Source organism: Artibeus jamaicensis, unplaced genomic scaffold (assembly GCF_021234435.1).
Source record: "Artibeus jamaicensis isolate MK-2021 breed Jamaican fruit bat unplaced genomic scaffold, CSHL_Jam_final contig_585, whole genome shotgun sequence".
Taxonomy (NCBI): domain Eukaryota; kingdom Metazoa; phylum Chordata; class Mammalia; order Chiroptera; family Phyllostomidae; genus Artibeus; species Artibeus jamaicensis.
The window spans coordinates 4632873-4653341 of record NW_026521894.1 but is presented as its reverse complement, the minus strand read 5'-3'; the positions used below and the strand labels follow the sequence as shown (position 1 = coordinate 4653341).

General features: G+C 43.3%; 1 long non-coding RNA gene and 1 pseudogene across 2 annotated transcripts; one reads left to right on the top strand and one right to left on the bottom strand.

The window, feature by feature from the left end:
* The first annotated feature begins 572 nt into the window (after positions 1-572).
* LOC119038787 (uncharacterized) lies at positions 573-3108 on the top strand. 2 transcript variants are annotated; one of them, XR_005080489.2, is made up of 4 exons: positions 573-915; positions 1583-1653; positions 1899-1979; positions 2719-3108. It is a non-coding gene; the product is annotated as an uncharacterized LOC119038787 (long non-coding RNA). The 2 variants fall into 2 exon arrangements; XR_008392518.1 differs by having other exon boundaries at positions 1899-3108.
* An 8697-nt stretch (positions 3109-11805) lies between these two features.
* Positions 11806-13539, bottom strand: LOC119038786 (m7GpppN-mRNA hydrolase-like; annotated as a pseudogene).
* Between the last annotated feature and the right edge of the window lie 6930 nt (positions 13540-20469).

Here is a 20469-nt window from a genome sequence, read left to right as displayed (position 1 = left end):
TCCTATTAATGTTCATTATTGTCTGGCAAGTAAGTTCCTGCCAGGAAGAGAATGGAAAGTAAAAAATGCTATAAGGAGAAATAAGACGGTATAAAGAAGTCATTAAAATCCTGGATTCGGGGCCTTAGCCGGTGTGACTCGGTTGGTTGGACGTCATTCCACAAAGCAAAAGGTTGCTGGTGCCATTCCTGGGAGGGGGCATTCCAGTAGCAACTGGTAGATGTTTGTCTCCCTCTCTTTCTCCCTCCCTTCCCCCTCTCTAAAAATAAATTTAAAAATCTTTTTTAAATGTTGGGTTCTAGAATTAGAGTGTCTAAGTTCTGAATCCTGTTTCTGCCACTTACTGGCTGTGCAATCACGAACAAACTACTGAATTATTTAAGCCTCAATTTCCTCATCTTCAAAATGAGGGTAACATTATCTACCTTACAGTGCTGTTGTGAGACTAAAATCACAAAATATTTGCAAAGTATTGCCACATGTTATAGGTTGAAGTCCATGTCATATGTTGAAATCCTAACCCCCAGTACCTCAAAACGTGATCTTATTTGGAGATAGGGTCATTGCAGGTGTGATTAGTCAACATGAAGTCATTCCAGTGGGCCTTAATCTATCTAATATGACTGGCATCCTTATAAAACGAAATTAGGACACAGAGACATGCACACAGAGACAACAGGTGGTGAAGGTGTTGGCAGAGATTGGGAGATGCTTCCACGAGCTAAGGAAAGCCTAAGATCAGTGCCATCCACCAGAAAGTAGCTGAGAAGCCAGAAAGAGCCTCCCCAGCAGCCTTTCAGGAAAACCAACCCTGCTGGCACCTTCATCTCAGACTTCCAGCCTCCAAATCTGTGAGACAACACATTTCTGCTGTTGGAACCACCCTGTCTGTGATACTTTGCTAACACAGCTCTGGTAAATATACAACATGTGATAAGTACTAATTAATTTCAGTTATTATTAACTCTGTATGCTTTTTTTAAAGATTTTATTTATTCATTTTTAGAGAGAAGGGAAGGGAGGGAGACAGAGAGGGAGAGAAACATCAAGGCCGGAGAGAACCACTGATCAGTTGCCTGCCTCGTACACCCTAAACCTATAACCCAGGCATGTCCCTGACTGGGAATTGAACCAACTACCCTTCACCTAGCAGGACGATGCCCAACAGAGCCACAGCAATCAGGGCTAGCTCTGTACACTTTTAATCTAATTGCACTGAGGCAACAACACTGTTTCTACTATAAATTAAAGTGTGTTTTCCAGCTATTATAGATTCACGCCCCCCTCCCAATCATGATGTTCTGTGGAGCAACAGAAGGCAAAGTCCCCAACAGAGAGGGGGGAGGGGTTGATGAAATGCAACAGAATGCCTGCTAACGACAAGAATTGTAAGGTCTTCCCTGAAGAGGGGCACACAGAGGCCACATGCCTCCCTAGAAGGAGTAGGATTTGGAGCCTCAAGATGTGATTTTGAGTCACTTGCCCACTTGCTTGTATAGGTGTTATTTCTTATTACTAGAGGTGTCTCCCGCTGGTCGGAAGGTAGTCTTTAATAATCCTGTAACATCCCCCTTTATTTCAGTGCATAAATTGCAGCCATTTCCTTTGACCATGAAGAAGCTGGAAAAGGAAAGGAGGAAAAGAAGATTGGTGGTAATCTGTTTCTTTTTCTTTCATAGGATCTAGAATCTCTAACAGCTAATTTTATTAAAGATGAAGATCAGCAGAGGAACTGCCCCAAGTCCCGACCCTATACCACATACCTCTTCACCATTTCACCTTGCACCCTCTCCCACAAGGCAATGAGTAAAAAAGTCTTTAATATATTGAGCTGGAATAGAAAGTACCTCAAATTATCATACTTCATAGATAACTCACCCCAAACATCTCTTTCCCAGACTCACAGAAGAAACTCGGCCCCACTGAGCTGGCTGGAGGGCTGTTCAGAGAGGGGATGGAGAATTGGAGCTGCCTCTTCTGTGCGTATGATAAAGAAAACGTAGGAGGGAATGTTGCCTTCGAGGGCGGCCTCAATGGCCCACACCCACATCATTGCCACATCTTTCCTCCAAGGCGGACACCACTCTCAGATGGAACTGGAATTTTAACTACAAAGAATTAAAGATTTGGGGACTGTTTGATTGCTGATGTGAACAAACCAAACAAAAAAGACATCTTGAGACAATGGGGAAAATTTGAACAGGGACTGAGCATTAGATAAAATTAAAGATTTATTTTTGTCTTTACCAAAAGTGTCAATGACACAGTGATTTTGTCAAAGATAAAAGGTCTTATTGTCAAAGATAAAGAGGTCAACGGTAAAATGACCTGGCTTCTGGGATTTATTTTAAAATATGCTAGAAAAAAAAATAGAGAGGTTGAGTTAAAACAACATTGGCAAGCTGTCAATGGTCAAGTAGTGAATGAGAAACACATGGAAATTCACTGTATTCGATTTTATGTATGTTTGAACGTTTCCATTAAAAATCTTTTTAAATAAAAAGAATGGAAAGATTGGAAAAAACACTCAGGTCTCCAATCCTGATAAAAAAGAAATTTCTTCTTTTGGTGGGTAGGGGAGAGAAGTTTAAAACCCCCTGTTCCTGCTACAGGAAATAATAATAATAAAGTGGCATGGAGAGAATGATAGGGGACTTAAGAGTTGAAAAAATTTAGTTTATAATAGCTAATAAACTTAGTAATCAATGCATGTAAAAGCTTTTGTTCCAGGAACTGAAGGTACGACCCACCTTGACTCCAGGAGACCATAAGCAGTTCCACCTTTGTTTCTCAGAAGGACTGCAAGCAACTCAAGGTGATATCTGAGCCATTGTACTCCAGAGTGAGATGACCACCACCCAGGACACAGCTTCAGACCACTGCCTGGGGCACAGCCTGACCCCACCGCCCAGGGCAAGAATGCTAAAGTTGTTTTTTTCTAATCCAATTAATTTTTCCCCCAATTTCAACCCCCCTCATTGTACTTTGTTTATTCCCTGCTATAAAAACCTTGGCCTGTAAAGACAAGACAAGATGGTCTGTTAGGGTGTGAATCTGCTGTCTTCTCAGATCGCTGACCATCTGAATAAAGTGCCCATAAAGATTCAATTGCTGTCATTGCTTATTGGGTTTGGTAGTGACAGGCAGCCCGAACTCTGGTGTCTTTTCCGGTTTCAAGAACGCTAAAACTGTTACCGAACAAGAGGAGGTCCGAGGGAGGAGCAATACAATATTTGGCCCACCTAGGGATGCCCAAAACTGCTATACAACAGGTGCCCCTCCCCAAAACAAAATACTAAAATCTACTGGGCCCCTTCTGTCCGCCGCCAATTGGAAAGACATCTCTTAATGCCAGAGATTTGTGAAAAGGAAACAAAATGTTTATTTAATGCTATTCAGGCCTAATGCCTCCACTAAAATATCAAAGTCCTTTAGGGTATACACCTACACCCACACAGCGCTCCCTTCTCCCACTGTCCCAACTCCGGGTACCATAAATCAGGAAAAGAGCACACGTCTGTGTTGCAGGCTGCTGGCACCGTCAGCTGTGTCACTGTGCAGGATCTCGAGTTAATCCAAAGTACTGTGGCACCCTCTCATGGTCCACTGGCAAGAGTCCTTTGTACCCAGTTCCAGTCAAAGTCTCTCTTGCTTTTCAAGCTCCGCAGCCAAAGGAGGGCACCTCAAAGCCGCGTGGGCCTCTTCTACCAAAGCTGCAGGAGTCCGCACTCCACCAAAAGCATGTGGCTTTCTTCTTCACCTGGCTGCAGGGATCTCCATTCTGGCAAAGCTGCGTGGTTCTTCCCTTTCACCTGGGAAAGAGGGGGTCCGCACCCTGCCAAAACCACGTGGCTCTTTGTTTGTTTTCTATTGACTTTCTTTTTTTGCTGCTCTTTCTGTACAAAACTACTTTAACTGACATTTCACTAACTCTCTACCAGGGACTGGGATGTGATAAACAAGAAATGATATTAATTCACCCAGCACCCACTATGTGACAAGTACTTTCACAAACATCTCGTTAAGTCTTCATAATATGCAGTTGGCCAAAGAGTCCATTTAGATTTTTCCATAAAATAAAATACTTTTTTTTCATTTTCACCAAAAATTTTATTGATTTGGATATTTTGAGTATGTCAGCTATCTCTTGCTATCGGCTTCTAGTGGGTAGAGGCCATGGGTGATGCTAAACATCTTTCAATGCATAAAACATATCCACAGCAAAGAAGTATTTGGCCAAAATGTCAACAGTATAACAGGGTGCAGCCAAGAGGGGGGGGTCCCCAAATAGAGTTTTGTAATGGGGTCCAGATCTCAAGGTATCCAGGAAATATTAGAAAAATATATAGGATGTCCAGACCCGCCCCCCGCCCCCAGAACAAGGCTAAGCTGGGGGATGGGACACATGGAGCAGGGCTGTTGAGAGCTGTTTTGCACAGCAACAGCTTTGCAGCTAACCTCTGATATGGTCATTTAACATATCTATAACCTTTAACTGGTTTCATAGATATGTTAAATAGCTGTGGCAGTGCTGTGAGCCAGGGGGATAGAAGTGACTTCCACCCAACATAACTGGGAGGCAACTTCCCCTGGTTATGGCTCCTGCCTGAGAGCTTGGAGATGATTGGCTCATACCATGGGGCCATGCCTGCACAGACTCACTGTGGCAGCCCAGTAAACTTGGAATAATACAGGAATGCTGGCAGGTGTAACTGATTGTGGGAGGAGTCGGAAATGGGGGTACAGAGGAAGATTGACACAGGGGTTTAAACCCAGACTCGGCAACTTTGGCGAAGGGAGAACCACGTGGTTTTGGCAGAGTGGGGACCCATGCAGCTTTGGTGAGAGAGAGAACCATGTGGCTTTGGCAAGAGTGAGGACCACGTGGCTTTGGGGTGCTCCCTTTTGCCACATGGCTTAGGAAGCAGGAGAGACTTTGCCTGGAAGAAAAGGGATGGAAGGACTCTGGCTGGTGGGCCATGAGAAGGTGCCACATGGCTTTGGATTAACTGGAGACTGTGGCAGCGACACAGCTGACTTCTGCTTCTTTTCCTGAGATATGGTACCCCAGACTAGGGCAGAGGGAGAAGGAAGGACTGTGTGGACCTGTGGGTATCCCAATAGACTTTAATACTTTAATGAAGACATTGGGTCACTACTTTAAGTTTGTATAGCTTTAAATGAACATTTCCTTTTCTTTTGTCAAATCTCGGACATTGAGAGACGTCTTTCCTCTCTCAGCGGGCATAGCAAACCTAGTGGGGGGGGGGGGTCCTTTCAGTAATAGTAAATTGTACCCATCCTTGGCTCTGTTCTGTAACAATAGTACCAAGAAACTTCACAAACCACTTTTCACATGTTCAATCATTCACAGCAGCTTCTCCATATACTGCACAAACCTTTGTTTGTGCTTTAGTTTCATTTTAACCTTTCTTGAAATAATAAAACATACACTGAAAATGTTGCATATTTTCTTCCGTCTTCAAGATTAACATGGCTGCACAACATTCACAAATTTTGATAACTTTTAAAAAAATACACATTGATATGACAGCTGTCACAGTACAATCTAACAAAATTGTTCCTAATGAAGTTAAAGGCAAATAAGCACTGCTAGAGCCATTGTACAAAAAAAATTTAAACAAATTTTTTGGCCAACCCAATAATACTGTTTAGCAACTTAAATATTATTTTTAATAATCCCTGTACCAATGATCCATCAATGGCCATATCTCTCCAACACTCCTGCCCAGATCCATTTTCTATCTATTCTGCTTTGCTTCGTGCCCTAACAAGCTGACTGCTGCGGGTTGGTTTCTCATACAGTTTGCATAATGGGAAGCTCCAGAGGGTTGTCTGTGAACAGGAAGGAGCAAAGGCCATGGTATTTCTTCCCCACTTTCTGCTTTGGCGTCTTATCTGCAGCAGCGGTTGTGCTCTCTGCAGGGAAGCTGAACTCTCACCTCGGGCCAGTAACTCTATTCCTTCTCAGCATCCCTCAGCCCTAGGGTGGAACAGCTTCCACCCTGGCTAGCCTCTGGGTGGCTTCCCATTCCTTGCATGCTTCTTTAACCTTATCTGTGCCTCTGCGAATAATACTTTTGTTAAAAGTCTCTTCCTTTGAACCATCTGGAGTAAATTGTTTCCTATCAAAGCCCTTAATGATAAAATCCCAAAGCCTATGGGTAGACATTCAGGGTTTTAAGAGGACATCCCATCATCAGAGTTGTTCTTCAGAAAGTTCATCATGGCCACAGTGTGCACAAGAAATTAGAAGAGCACAAAACCAGGGAAGAATATGACCACCTAGGTCTTAGGAGGTTACATCAGTAATAAAGGCAAGAAATTATGGAGACATACTACAAAACATTGCTTTTTAAAAAGTCTTCCCTCCTCCTCTCTACCCGGGGGGGACCCTGACTCCCATAAGACTCCACAATTCCAGGAGCACAATTAGAAGCCTTGTACTAGGCGTGGGCTGCCTGTACCACAAAACTGAGCATGCAAACATATCTTACTTCATTTTCCAAATAATTTCATTAATTTCTCTTTCAATTGTTTCTTACTGCTGAAGACAGAAAAATATATTCCACTGTAACACTGGGATTTCTCAGGCAGTTCAGGTTTAAAAAGTACCCTCCCAATTACTGCCTTCTCCTCTGCCCTCTATCCTGACCTTCAGGGCTACAAGGGGAGTTGGCTGTGGACCTGGTGTCCAGCCTTCCCATGCTGGATGGGCTTGCCTTGCATACTTGCCCGTCCTGGGCCCATGCTTCCAGTGGCACAGGTATCCTCACCTGGACCCCTCAGATGAGGGAGGTTGGAATATAGGGACATTTAAAAAGTAAATTCAAAGATCATTTGTCTCTCAAAGACATGAACATAATGAAGCCAACACAGCCACTCTTCCCATATAGCTTCTTAAAGTACATGAAGAAATACACTACTGTGTATTCAGCATACTCATTTATTGCTTGATCTCTTCAAAGCATGTTAAAATTTCTCCAAGGAGAAATCCAGTTCTAAGGCTAAGATGGCCTTTCTCAAGGAAACCAGGTCCAAGGGAGTAATTACAGCAGATGTACATAAAGCATGAACATCAACTTAACACATTTTCTGCAGACTTAAGTCACATCACACACATAAACTTTAACTCATGTCTTTCAACACATTTTATCTCAAACATCAACTTTGACTCATGTCTTTTAACATTTTTTATCTCAAACCGTCAAGATAGCTAGAATCTCAAGTTATCAAAATACCTTATTTTGTTCTTCAGTGCATTAAGTAAAGCAGCACAACAGCAATGACATTGAACTATGGTTAACCAGAGTAATTGAAGAGAGATCCTTTGGTGGTTCTTGAAAAGGCTCAACACCATTAGAAGACATACTTCTGAAAACTAACCTCTTTTGCTTTAGTATTGAGAGCTGCAAAATCCAGCTCTAGGAACCAGAAAGACTAACCATAGTACAGTGCTCACTTAAAAAAGAAAAAACATACAAAATTACTAAAAATTAAATGGTTTCTAGATGACAGTAAACAAGTGAAGAGTATTTACCTGTCAGGCAAACAAAAATCTGGAATGCTGGGACCAACCATAAATATGACTCAAGGCTTTTGCTGGTGTGGCTCGCTTGGTTGGAGCATTGTTCTGTGCACCAAAAGGATTTGGGTTTGATTTCTGGTGAGGGCACATACCTAGGCTGTGGGTTTGATTCCCGGTCAGGGCTCCTACAGGAGGCAACTGGTCGATGTTTCTCTCACATCAATATTTCTCTCTCTCTCTCTCTCTCTCTCTCTCTCTCTGTCAATCTCTCTCTCTCTCTTCCCCTTCTTTTTTCTTATTGGTTGTTTTAGAATAGTTGTGGGGATGTAAAGTACAGCATAGAGAATATAGTAAATAATAGTCTGATAACTATGTATAGTGTCAGATGGGTGGGAGATTTATCGAGATGATCACTTATTAAGTTATATAATGTGTAATCACTGGATATACACCTGAAACTAATATAATAATGTATGTCAACTATAATTGAAAATAAAAATGATTTAACAAATTTTTAATAAAGTCAATAAATACATTTAAAAAAATTTTAAATATGACTCAAGGAAGCCCGAGCAAAGCAGCTGTATTTCTGAAAAGAATATTAAGAGCTTCTGACTACAGTTGTGAATGCATTTTTTAAGAAATCTTAGCTTTTGGAAGATCATGGATGGACCTAGAGGGTCTTAAGCTAAGTGGAGTAAGTCAGACAGAGAAAGACAAATACCATATGATTTCACTTATATGTGGAATCTAATGAACAAAATAAATAAAGAAACAAAATAAAAATAGACTCATAGATAGGAAGAACAGGCTGACAGCTGTCAGAGGGGAGGGGGTTTGGGGGCTGGGTGAAAAAGATGAAAGGATTAAGCAGTACAAACCAGTAGTTACAGAATGACCGCAGAGATGCAGATCAGAGCAAGGGGAGGATAGTTGGTATGTGTGGGGTCAGGTGGATGCTTCAAGCAGCAGGGGGGACCACTCTGTAAAGTACATGATTATCTAACCATTTTGCTGTGCCTCTGAAACTACTACAGAATAATACTGGATATAAACTGGAATTGAATATATATATATATATATATAAATAAAATCACAGAAGGGTTCACAAATTTGTCACATTTAAAGATGTAGGATTGTAAATAATCTAATTCTAAGTGCAATGCTATATTCATGAATTCTACTTAGCACCAAGAGGGTGACACTTTTATTAATAAATATAATTTGTCCTTTAAAATTAAACCATTTAAAAGCTAAAGCAAAGTGCTACCAAGTGAATCCCTTACAATAGCATTTCTTTTGACAGTCTCATGGGGTTACACAGAACTCCTATTGAATAGGCTATCTACATAAAATAAAGATTTCCACAGTAACATTTACAAGCAGAGGGATATTTTGTGGATACCACATGTCAAAAAATTATTTTTAAAACTCACATGACATGTGCATCCATATACATGTGCTCACACTTCCCACCCGCAACAAAGAAATACACTGTATATCGTTGAGGTCAGAAGCCACCCAAACACTGATGCCCCCTTAAAGCCCTGGTAACTGTTCTCCATTATATGTGAAGTCCTTCTTAAAATACCCTCTGCCATCCTTTTCTGGATTTAGGAAAGAGCAAAACATATTCCTAGGAGTGAGTTATGTATATTCGTTCATGTTCTGGCCCTCCCCCAGAGAGACCCTTTATTGGTACTTGGGTAGGCTGCACACCCCTTCCATTCTTGCTCCATCATCCAGGGGCCTTGGTGTGCTAATAAAAGCAGGTCAGTCTCTGCTACTGTGAATGGGAACCAACTATGACATCAGTTTCCAGAGATCGACACTGAGATGCAATGTAAAACCTAATAATGTCAGTATTCCATAAGCAACCATAATATAGAAAAATTTTCACAGGAACAAAATCATCGCACAGCACTAAAGGGTTGGTGTAGGATGCTGAAGGCAGAAGCAAAGCAGTTGCTGGGTCCTGGACTCCGTGCCCTCTGCTACCCTCTCTCCCAGTCTCACAGGCTAGGGACTGAATTCGGCACTATGCAAATTAGGGCAGCAACTCCCCATCTAACCAACTCAGTCCCTCTCCAGGCTGGTGACTGTGTCCTTTCACAAAGTGCTAAGAGTTCATTCTGAACATGAACATTGTACAGCAGATGCTGGCTCTAAATAAAACCTTTCAACAAAATTCCAATCAGGGGAGGATTAAAAAACCTAAGTGGTTACAAACAAAGAAATGTGCAAAATGTCACCCAAGCAGGTGACCTGCTATCTTGACTTCCATGACATTTCTTATCTTCTGTTCATTTAACAGTTGTTTAAGTTTCTTTTAAAGTTTCAATATAAGAAAACTCTTATCAAAATCTCTGAAATGAGCCCTGGCTGGTGTAGCTCAGTGGATTGAGCCGGGCCTGCGAACCACACGATTGCAGTTCGATACCCAGTCAGGGCACATGACTGGGTTGCAGGCAGGTTCCCTGCAGGCCAGTTCCCAGCAGGGGACGCACAGAAGGCAACCATACATTGATGTTTCTCTCCCTCTCTCCTTCCCCCTTCCCCTCTAAAGATAAATAAATAAAATCTTTAAAAAAAAATCTCTGAAATGAGTAGATGAAGCATTCCTATTGACTTGGCTACTTGTTACCTCAAATATTGTTTTCTCGATCACAATATAAAATAAAAACCACAGAGAAGCAAAACCCTCATAAAAAGTATAAATAATAAATTTATTTTAAAATTTTATTTTATTTTAAAATTTTATTTTATTTATTTAAAAAATAAATTTAAGTTCATTTATTAGCCAAACACTGAATTTATTAGCCAAACACTGAACAGGCATATCTACAGAAAAGTTTATAATTGGATTTACAGTTCAAAATCTTTATTTCCACTCTCCCTCCTGTACAGAGAACAGTCCCTTCAGAGACATCATTGACTCCTCGCATTTCTTTAAAACACCTGAGAAGGGCAAGGCCCAGAGAGAGACACCCACTCAAATGCAACAGGTTTCTGACCCTGGGACTTCCACAAAACATCTGCCACTACCAGAGGTCTAAGATTTTCATTATAGCATTCCAGTCACACCTGAAACTCAGAAAGGCTCTGGATGAAAAGGGGAACTTGCAATGTCCATTACATGCCACAGATTGTCTTCACCAGGGGTAACCCATATGCATGGGTTTCAAAATTATCCTGCAACAACCAACTGTATGGGAAAACATATTTGCCAATGATACCTCAGACAAAGGTTTAATCTCCAAAATATACAAAGAACTTACACAACTCCACTCTAAGAAGACACCCAACCCAATTAAAAAATGGGAAAAGGACTTGAACAAACACTTCTCCAAGGAGGACATACAGAACATTCAGAGACACATGAAGAGATGCTCAATATCGTTAGCTATCAGAGAGATGCAAATTAAAACCACAATGAGATACCACTTTACACCAGTCAGGATGGCTATCATAAACAAAGCAACAAACAACAAATGTTGGAGAGGGTGTGGGGAAAAGGGGTCCTTAGTTCACTGTTGGTGGGATTGCAGACTGGTACAACCATTATGGAAAACACTATGGAATTTTCTCAGAAAAATAACAATCGACCTGCCTTTTGACCCAGCAATTCCACTGCTAGGATTATATCCTAAGAATCCTAAAACATCAATATCAAAGAACCTATGCACCACAATGTTCATAGCAGCACAATTTACAATAGCCAAGAGTTGGAAGCAACCTAGGTGCCCATCAGTAAATGAATGGATCCAAAAATTGTGGTACATATACACAATGGAATTCTATGCTGCAGAGAGAAAGAAGGAGCTACTACCTTTTGCAACAGCATGGATGGAACTGGAAAGCATTATGCTGAGTGAAATAGGCCAGGTGCTGAAAGACAAATACCATATGATCTCACCTTTAACAGGAAGCTAAACAACAAAACAAACAAGCAAGCAGGAAAAAAAAAAAAGACCCTGAAATAGAGAACAAGGGGATAGTGACCAGAGGGGAGAAGGAAGGGAAGTTAAGGGGAAAAAGGGGGAGGGATTTGGAGGAACAAATAGGAAGGACACAGGGACGAGAACTAAGGGGGGTGGAAATGGGAGGGAGGTGGGGAGCAAGGGGCGGGGGAGGCTGGGATGGGAAAAATAGACAAAAAACTGTACTTGAAAAATAACTAAATAAAATTAATTAAAAAAATTATCCTGATGTTTCCATAGATGATGTTTTTTGTTTGTTTGTTTGTTTTAATTTTATCACGGGACTCTGTCTGGCTGACTGTGGACCCCATTTGTTCTTTTCTTTTGATTAGGTGAGACTTGATACTGTTTGCTGGCATTCCCCGCCCCCATAATTTGATTCTTTGCTTTTAAAAGATCAAATGCTTCAGAATAATTATCATTTGGATTTTGCTGCAGTGGCTGCCTGTGCTTTCCCCACTGGTCACCAAAGGAAACTAAGAAAAAAAACTGCTGACTGTGCTGGAATGTGGTTTGACTCCATTTTTCCACAGTGAGTTTAGCTTGCGTGATACTGAAACGGGTAACCTGGCCAGTTTGGTGGCCTGGCGAAGGCAAGAATGGGAGGGAACAGGAGGGGCAGCAGGGGCAGTGCCATGTTGCCTGGGTAACCAGGTGAGTGCAGGTGGACAGATTCCTCCCCCCCTCCCCTCCACAACTCGGCAAGAGGAAGTTCCTGGAAGCTACGCAGGCAGGAGCAGACACAAAGCTAAGGAGGGTGATTGGCTAAGGGAAAAGCCCTCCTACACCTTTCCAACCAGTGAAAATCTGTTGGTCTAGACTGGAACAAGACGGATTGGTTGGAGGGGGAGGGGCTACTCGCTCCCGGGGTGTGCAGCTGTTGGAGCACCATCCCTAGCCCACAGTGGTAGCTGATATAAACTGAGACTAGGGGGAGATAGACTTTTTCTTGGGCCCATCAAGCCAACATGTGGGCTGTGAGCTTGCAGAACTGGCTGGCCCTGGAAAGCATGTGGCCAGTGGTGGCACTGAAAAGGAGGGAGCTTGAGGCCTGACAGTGGCCGTGAGAGAATCTGAGCTGCTTGGTGACTCAGGGTCACCTGCAATTCCCAAAGAAAAATTTGAATGGGAGAAGGAACTCGGGCAGCAACCTGGGACTGGTGCAGCAGAGAGTGGCAGGGTTTTCCTCTGGGTTTTCTGGAGGGGCTGGGCTTTGAGACAGGAGCCTGCCATCCTCCCAGGTTGTACAGCTTTTGAATAAAAGACCCCTTTCCTTTTTCACCCAACCTCTGCCTCTGGAATTTGCCTCTGGGTGTCAGGCAGCTGAACCCCACTCATTCAGTAACACTACTAGCTGAAGAAAATCCATTGTCACACTCTGAGGAATCTTCAGATCTTTGAGAAAGCCAGTCCTCTGATGGGTTGATAAAAGGAAGAATCATAAAAAGTTGTTAGGAGGCAAACAAGTTTGGATTTTGGAGTCATTTCATTTCTATGACATGGCAATTGCTATGCGGAAAACCACACAGAGTTCTGAATCACTCTTCTGGTTTTCAGGTTAAATTTTGTGCCCTTTGAAATTCCTGAAATGATGTACAAATGAGCAAGCTGGTCACTTATTTGAACTTCAATGTAACCATTGTTACAAATATAGTATTTGCTATCAAAAACAGTTTCCTAGAAGACTGTTGTAGCAGTAAAATCATGAGGGTGCTGCTTCTTCATTTACTTTTCCTATTTTAAATGTCCAGCATGATTTTGTTAGGTACCCTTGAACCAGTAGTACATTTTCAAGTGTCTTATCAAGAATAATTGCACCATGTATTCCAACCCCCACTTTATATTCATTCCAGTCATCCAAAACATTTTCCACATCTTCACCTCAAGGCAGCAAAAATAGAAAATGACAGAAGACAACTTTAGTAAAGTCTCTTACCCCACACTGAAGTAATCCTAGTAAGTTCTGCATGTAAAATCCAAGCAAAACCAATGGGCATGTTCAATCTGAAAACATTAGATAAAGTTGTATGGCAGACATTAATATAATACTGCATGCTAACTATACTTTCATAAAGTTTTTTTAAAGGACAGATGAGCTGGTGAATAAATGGGTGAGTGAATAGATGGGTGGGTAGACCGGAGGATGGGTGAGTGAGTCCTGGGATGGGAGGTTAGCCCAGAGCCCCCTGACCAACACACTGATCTTCCTTTTTGCTGTCTCCAGCCACCGCCACTTTTGTAGTTCTGCTGGTTGTCTCTTTCAGCCTGGCCTCCCCATTCACAAAGAAATCCTGTTGAGCCTCCTCTGTGTACTGTAGTAAACAGAACCAGCTGGTCTGGGGCTATGTGACCACATCCTCATCGCAGTCCTGGCCAGCCTCCTGCCCATGATCAGGTAGCTCTCCATGACCAAAGTCCAGGGGATGACTGTCCTCTTCTCTAGCAACACTGAGAAAATTTTCCTTATGCAAGAAAGCAAATTAAAATTTCCCAGAGGTATGAAAAGAGTCCATATTACATCTATATGAAATCACCATATATCCAGGTTCAACTCCTACCTCTGCTACTTCCTTGCTGTGTGACATCAGGTAAAACACTTCACCTCTCTGGGAGTCAGTATATTCTTCTGCAAAATGGAAGAAGGAGGTAAAATATTGCCTATATCATCCAGTTGTTATGATGGGAACTCAGGGAAACTGAAGTCACAACCAGAAAATCATCCCCATCTGGGGACTCCTCTTGTGCATGGACATTGGGGTACACGGTACAATGTTTGCAAAATGGACTCAAAGATTTCCCTTGCTGTATCCACACCCCTTTACAATGCCACCTTTCAAAGCCTCCCATTAAGTGATGGTGTCTACTTCCCCTTTCTCTGCATCTGAGCTCAGCCATGTGACTTATTCTGATCAAGAGACTATGGTAGAAATGACTTTATGCCAACTCCAAACCTAGGTCTCAGGAGGCCTTGCACACTCTTGCTCTCTTGGGAACTGCCATCATGACCATGTAAACAAGCCTGAGCTAGCCTGCTGGAGGACAAGAGACACGTGGCACAGTCTCACCCCCTGCTCTAGCCAACAGCCAGCCAAGTTGCCCAACTAGCCAGTTGATCACAGACACGTGAAGCAGTCCAACTGAAACTAGAATGACCTCCCAGCTGAACACGGCCCATAATGCTGACACACAAAATCACAAGCTAAAAAAATGTCTATTTTAAGCTACTAGATTTGGGATGGTTTGTCATGGGGCATTACTCATTGGAAGAGCTAAGTGATACAAGGAATTAGAAGCAATTTGCCTGCATTGAACTTTCTGGGGAAAGACCAGACAGGTATTGTGAGAATCTCCCCAACTGGGTGTGAATCACTGGGGTGGGAGTGGAAGGACAGAGTCTTTAAAAACAAACATTTCTTTCAAATAAAAATAAATATTCCTCCAAACTCACACATTTATCTGTTTCTATATTTCCCTCTCTATATAGATGCAACTCTTCAGTAAACCATTACAAGATATGATGGCAACATTGAGGAAAAGAGGGCATTACATACATAGAATGACTCTCATGAATTCAATTTCTGGACATGGGACACACACAATATGCAGAGACCTGAATAAGCAAGGCAACCTGAGTAAATAGGAGTTATTCCAAACCATACCCACAGACCTGTCTCTGGAACAGCGCTAGAGAAGGCAGAGGACAAATCTTGTGCTGTTCTGTGTGAAGGTCTAGGAGCTGGGTCATGCTAACATAACATTCTCTGTAATGAATAGCTATATGGCAAAATGCATGTTTCTCATGGGGGTGCATTTTTTTCCATTTTGGGGATTTGGGGGACTAGGGTGAGGAGATTTACACTCCTTGGAAGCAAGGGCCATCTGGCCCTCATCCATCCTGTCCAAGAGGCCCCACTGGGGAGAAGGTAGGGATTCAGAAACAGCTGAAGGTGCTGTGACCAAAGGGAGAGCCTTCACCAGCATGCAGGGCAGGGATTTCCCGGTCCTGGTTTGCTCAGGGCAGGAGGACTAAGGCACCCCTTCTGTGAATGCTCCAATGTGTTTTACATGTCTCCTCCCATCTCCCAAATCCTACCTGCCACTCTTGGGAAGAGAAGTCCTCCCTGACTCTGTTTCTCCCAATTCAGAATAGAGTTGGTGGTACTGCTTTCCTAAAGGACAGGTGGGCAGGTGAACTCCTGACTTAGCATGTTTGTAGATTGATTGTTGACCCTTTGTGTGAAGACATGGAGGGGACAATTACCAGACCTACAATGACCCTGGTGCCAGTTCATCAGAAGATGTTACCCAAAGAAAACATACACACACACACACACACACACACACACACACATACACCCCTACCTTTGCCAACCTGTGTCTTCCTCTTCTTTCTTCATCCTGAGTGAGCAAGGGCAGCTGGGGAAAAGCTGGCCTTCCTGACCACATGGTTGTTCCAACACGCATCTTCTGGGCTTCTGGGGTACCAGACCCAATGTGTGGAAGGAGAGGTAAGGTCTGCCCTAGGGGGAGAGGGTAGAGATGTAGACTCTGCTTTACCCGGGGGGCCCTAGGCCAGACCCAGAAGAGCCTCATACTGTCTCACACCTGCAGACACTTGTCAGATTCCACTGCCCTGCAGGAAGACTGCTTTCTTGAAAAAGAGGAAAGAAGTCTCTTCTAGGGTAAAGTGAAAAAGAAAAATGAGGGACTACAGCAAATGTAATCCCAAACCTCAAGGGAAGATGTGTGAAAGACTCTCATGTGTCTTTTCTCAATGGGAGGGAGCCCCAGGACACAGGCAGCTTAGGTAGAAGGAGAATGGGTTGGGAGATACATTGGAAGCCTCTCCTTTAAGCCAGTGGATCTCAAATGGGGACATACGGCAACATTTAGGAACATTCTGGGTTGTTACAATGGGCATAGGGAGCAGGGCGCTACTGGCATGTAGCAGGTAGAGGCCAGAGATGCTGTTCAACATCCCACAATACACAGGAAGCCCTGCCCCCCCAAAAAGAATGACACAGCTCAAACACCAGTAGTGCCAAGGTGCAGAAACTCTCCTCCAAGCCAATCTTCCAGCCGTGTTCTCAACATCTCCAAAGGCCCTTTTCAGAATATAAAGGGAGCCCCACGGACCTCTCCTACACCACTTTACAAAGAATTCCCTCCCCAGGTCCCCTCCAAAAAGACAGTGTGGGGACAAGGGAGAGAGAAGAAGAGGGAGGACACCATTCTGGAGACCTCTAACAAAGATGTTCTTTCTATCCACTAACAACTCCCACAAGGGAGGAATCCAAGATGTGGGCAGGCTTTGGTCGAACAAGAAAATATAAGGCTGAACTCAAGGGGTAACACCTCGACCCCAACTGCCTGGCCAAAGTCGGGGCAGTTCGTTTTTGCACGGAAGTCCATGCTCATGAACAGACACCAGGACCTCACTCCTGAGGTGGCCGGGAGGAAAAGTGGTCAAGACAGACAGGTGACAGCTCGGGTGACGCTGCCTGGGTGAGGCAGCTCTCACCTGTTCTCAAGTCAGAGTTGGCACCTTGTACAGAGCTCCCGGCCAGCTTCACGATCTGCTTGGTATTGCATCACTCAGCCATTTCTGAAAGAGCAGAGCCAGTATCTCACGAGCCTCTGTCTGTGTCCATCCTCAGGACACACTTCCAGCCCCAGAGAGGTTACTGGGGCTCCCCATCCTTGTCCTCAGACATCATCCCCAGAGCAGCTCTGGAAGCAGAGACCTTGGGGAAGGCTGGCACCTCTGGAGCTCGTTCTTTATCTGTAACATGTGGATTATAACAGTACCTACTTCACAGGGTTACTGTGAGGTCTAATGAGATGATGTTGGTTCAGTGTGCACTTAAAAATGTTAGGTTTTCCTGTCCCCTTCCTACAAATACAATGACTGGGAACTTTTCAAACAAGCAACGCCAGGCTCATAAAAGAAGCTTAAAAGAATGAAAGGCAAGAAGCAACAGAAGAGGAGGAAAGGACAGAAAGCAAAAATAGTAATTTTATCAAAAGCCACACAAAATTATCAGATCTTTACAGGAAAATAATCCTAAAAACTTAGGTATATGTCATAAAGAAATCATTTAGCAGAGGAAAAAGGCAGTAAGACCATGGTTCTTGAACTGGGAGCCAAGGTACCTTAGTGCCACTGTGAACTCAGGAAAACTGTGAGGAAAACACAGCGATACTCCACATTTGTTGAACACTAGCACGAGTGAGTTCACAAACTATATTATCTTCATATCAACGACGTTATGACTTTGCACAGCTAGATTTCCAGCAAGTAGCTGCTGAAATAAAAAGCAAGTATCACGTGAAAATCCTGTGGCATAGGAAGCAAAGATGGTGGTGTCCGACCTGATTCCAACATTTGAGAAGCTATGCAAAGCCCAACAGGTGCTTTGCACACATCCCATTAGTAATTGTACTTACTTAAGAATGAAATAAAAATTTAATTTTCTTTTGACTTATGCATATTATTTTTTTCAAATGGCTGCTAAGTTGTTAGGTGATAGGTACTTATTAAGTGGGTTGAAGCTACTTAGTTGTTAAGTGCCACTTTTGGCCTGAGGTGCCTCGAACTGAGAGAGAGTTTGAGAACTTCTACACTGACGGGAATTGCTTTGGGTTCTTAATCATGCCCTCAAACTGGAGACAACCTAGATGCCCAGAAGCAGGGGATGGTTCAGTAAGTTTTAGACAGTGACTTGAGGTATATTCTATAGTCTTGAAAACTGATTGTATAGAAGACAGTTTAAAACTATTAAGTGAAAGAAAAACTAGATACAACTGGATTCAATAATGGTGATAACATAAAAAATATACATGACTGGAGAAGTCTAAATGGGGAAAAATCATAATGAACCAACTAAATGCAATGTGTTTTCCTGGGCAGGGAGGTCACCTGTGTGCCGCTGCTAGAGTTTCTGTGCAGGCTGCTGGCTTGGTGGCCAGAACTGCAGCTCCAGGAGAACTGAGAGAAAAAAAAGGCAGGAAGGAGCATGGGTGTGGTCACATCATCCTGGCTCAGGGCAACTACACTGAGCTCAGGAGGAGCTGCTGGGCTGGGCTGGAAGTTAGGAAGTCTTGTTTTCTCTCTATTCCTGAGTTGAGCAAGACCCTTTTCAAGACCTCAGGTTCCTATCTGTAAAATGAAAGGAGTGGGAGAGTCTGATTCCCCGTTCCCTGAAGCCACACCAGACTCTGGGCTTCCGCCTTCCAACCCAGTAACCAGAAAACCCATCTTTAACTGCTCTGTACTTGAGACTTCTGGCTAACATTTTAGTTAGACTCAGAGTAACAGATTATATAAATGACCCAATTTTTTACTGCCTTCTCTGTAAATATACTTTTTGCCCTCTAACTTGCAGTTCCTGCCTCCTCTGATGCAAGGCTTGGCCACAAGACCTGCTTTGGCCAATGGGATGTTAGCCAAGTCACCAGGGCAGAGATTGAAAAAGAGCTTGTGTATATCTGTCTTTATAATCTGCGTTTACTCTAGCATACCCAGACTAGCCTGCTGGAGGATGAGACATGGGGCAGAGCTGAGTCACCCCAGGCATGTGAGAGCCCCGTGAAGATCAACAAAACTTTTAGTTCACCTTCAGAGTAGAACTGCCCTGCTGACCCACAGATTCATGAGTGAAAGTAAATGTGTGTTGTTGAAAGTCAGTGACCTTTGGGTGTTATTTTTTTATGGAGTGTTATTGTGGCAATTGATGGCTGGTACACCACTAATGAAGAGAAATAACATTAGCTTTGGACTACTGAATTGGAGATTCTGTGAAAACAGGATTGTCTGACTTGGTCCCTGAAGTATTCCTGACATTCCAGGACATTCCTGACAGTACCTGGCACATGGTAGGCACTCAGTAAGGATTTGTTGAATAAATGGAAGTCTAGCCTTGTGCTAGATGCTTTATATACACTATCTTGTTTCAGCTGCACACAAAGCTCCTCTCTAAATGATTATTACCATTTGATAGAGGAGGAAACTGAGACCCCAGAGCTAGAAATTAGTAGAGCTAGAGTTCAATATCAAGTCTGTCAGACTCCAAAGTCACCTTCTACTCAAAAACTACAGGTGAAATTCTGTCCCAAGGTCCCAGACACCCAACTTCATCATTCCTACCACGGCCTGATGGGGCAGATCCTGGCCTTCACACCCCTCCCTCCACTTCCTGAGATAAGCCGCCCAATACCTCATTGCTGATGGTGGAGTCCCGGTGTATCATCCAGTGCAGGTGACCATCTAGGCTGGCCCCTGATGAGCATTTGGCCAGGGGAGCCATGTGGGACCCCCACTCCCTCTGCCACATGACTGCCTCACAGCCCAGCCATTTAGCCTCAGTCTAGCAGTCCTGGGACCCCTGGGGAAAGAGCCAGTCCCATAGGAAAGAAGGTGGCTGTGACCTAGGAACCTGGACCCTGGAAACACCCATGTAGCATTCATGGAGTAACATCCAACATACATAAACTGAGCACCTACTATGTGCCAGGCACTGACTAGGCCCTGGGGATACACAAAAGTAAGCCAGGTTACTTCTTTCTTTCAATCTATCCTTCCCTCCCCTCACCCAACCCTCCTTTCTACCATCTTTATTTCCTTTCTTTCTACACAAATTAAAATATTTGTTGAGCTCCTACTCTGTGCCAGGCAGTGTACTAAGCCTTGGGGATACTGAAGTAAGAAGACTGTTTCTTCCTTCTTTATTACCTTCCTTCTCTCCTTCCCCATTCATTCATTCAGTTGATCACTTAATCTGACAAGCACCTACTATGTGCTAGGCACCAGGCTAGGCATATGGGATGTAAGATGAGCAAGACGTTCTGTTCGTCTATCCATCCACTCACGCACTGTAATTACTGAGGGCCTCCCACATGCCCAGCGTGGAGCTGAGTGCTGAGGGTACAAAGATGAACAAA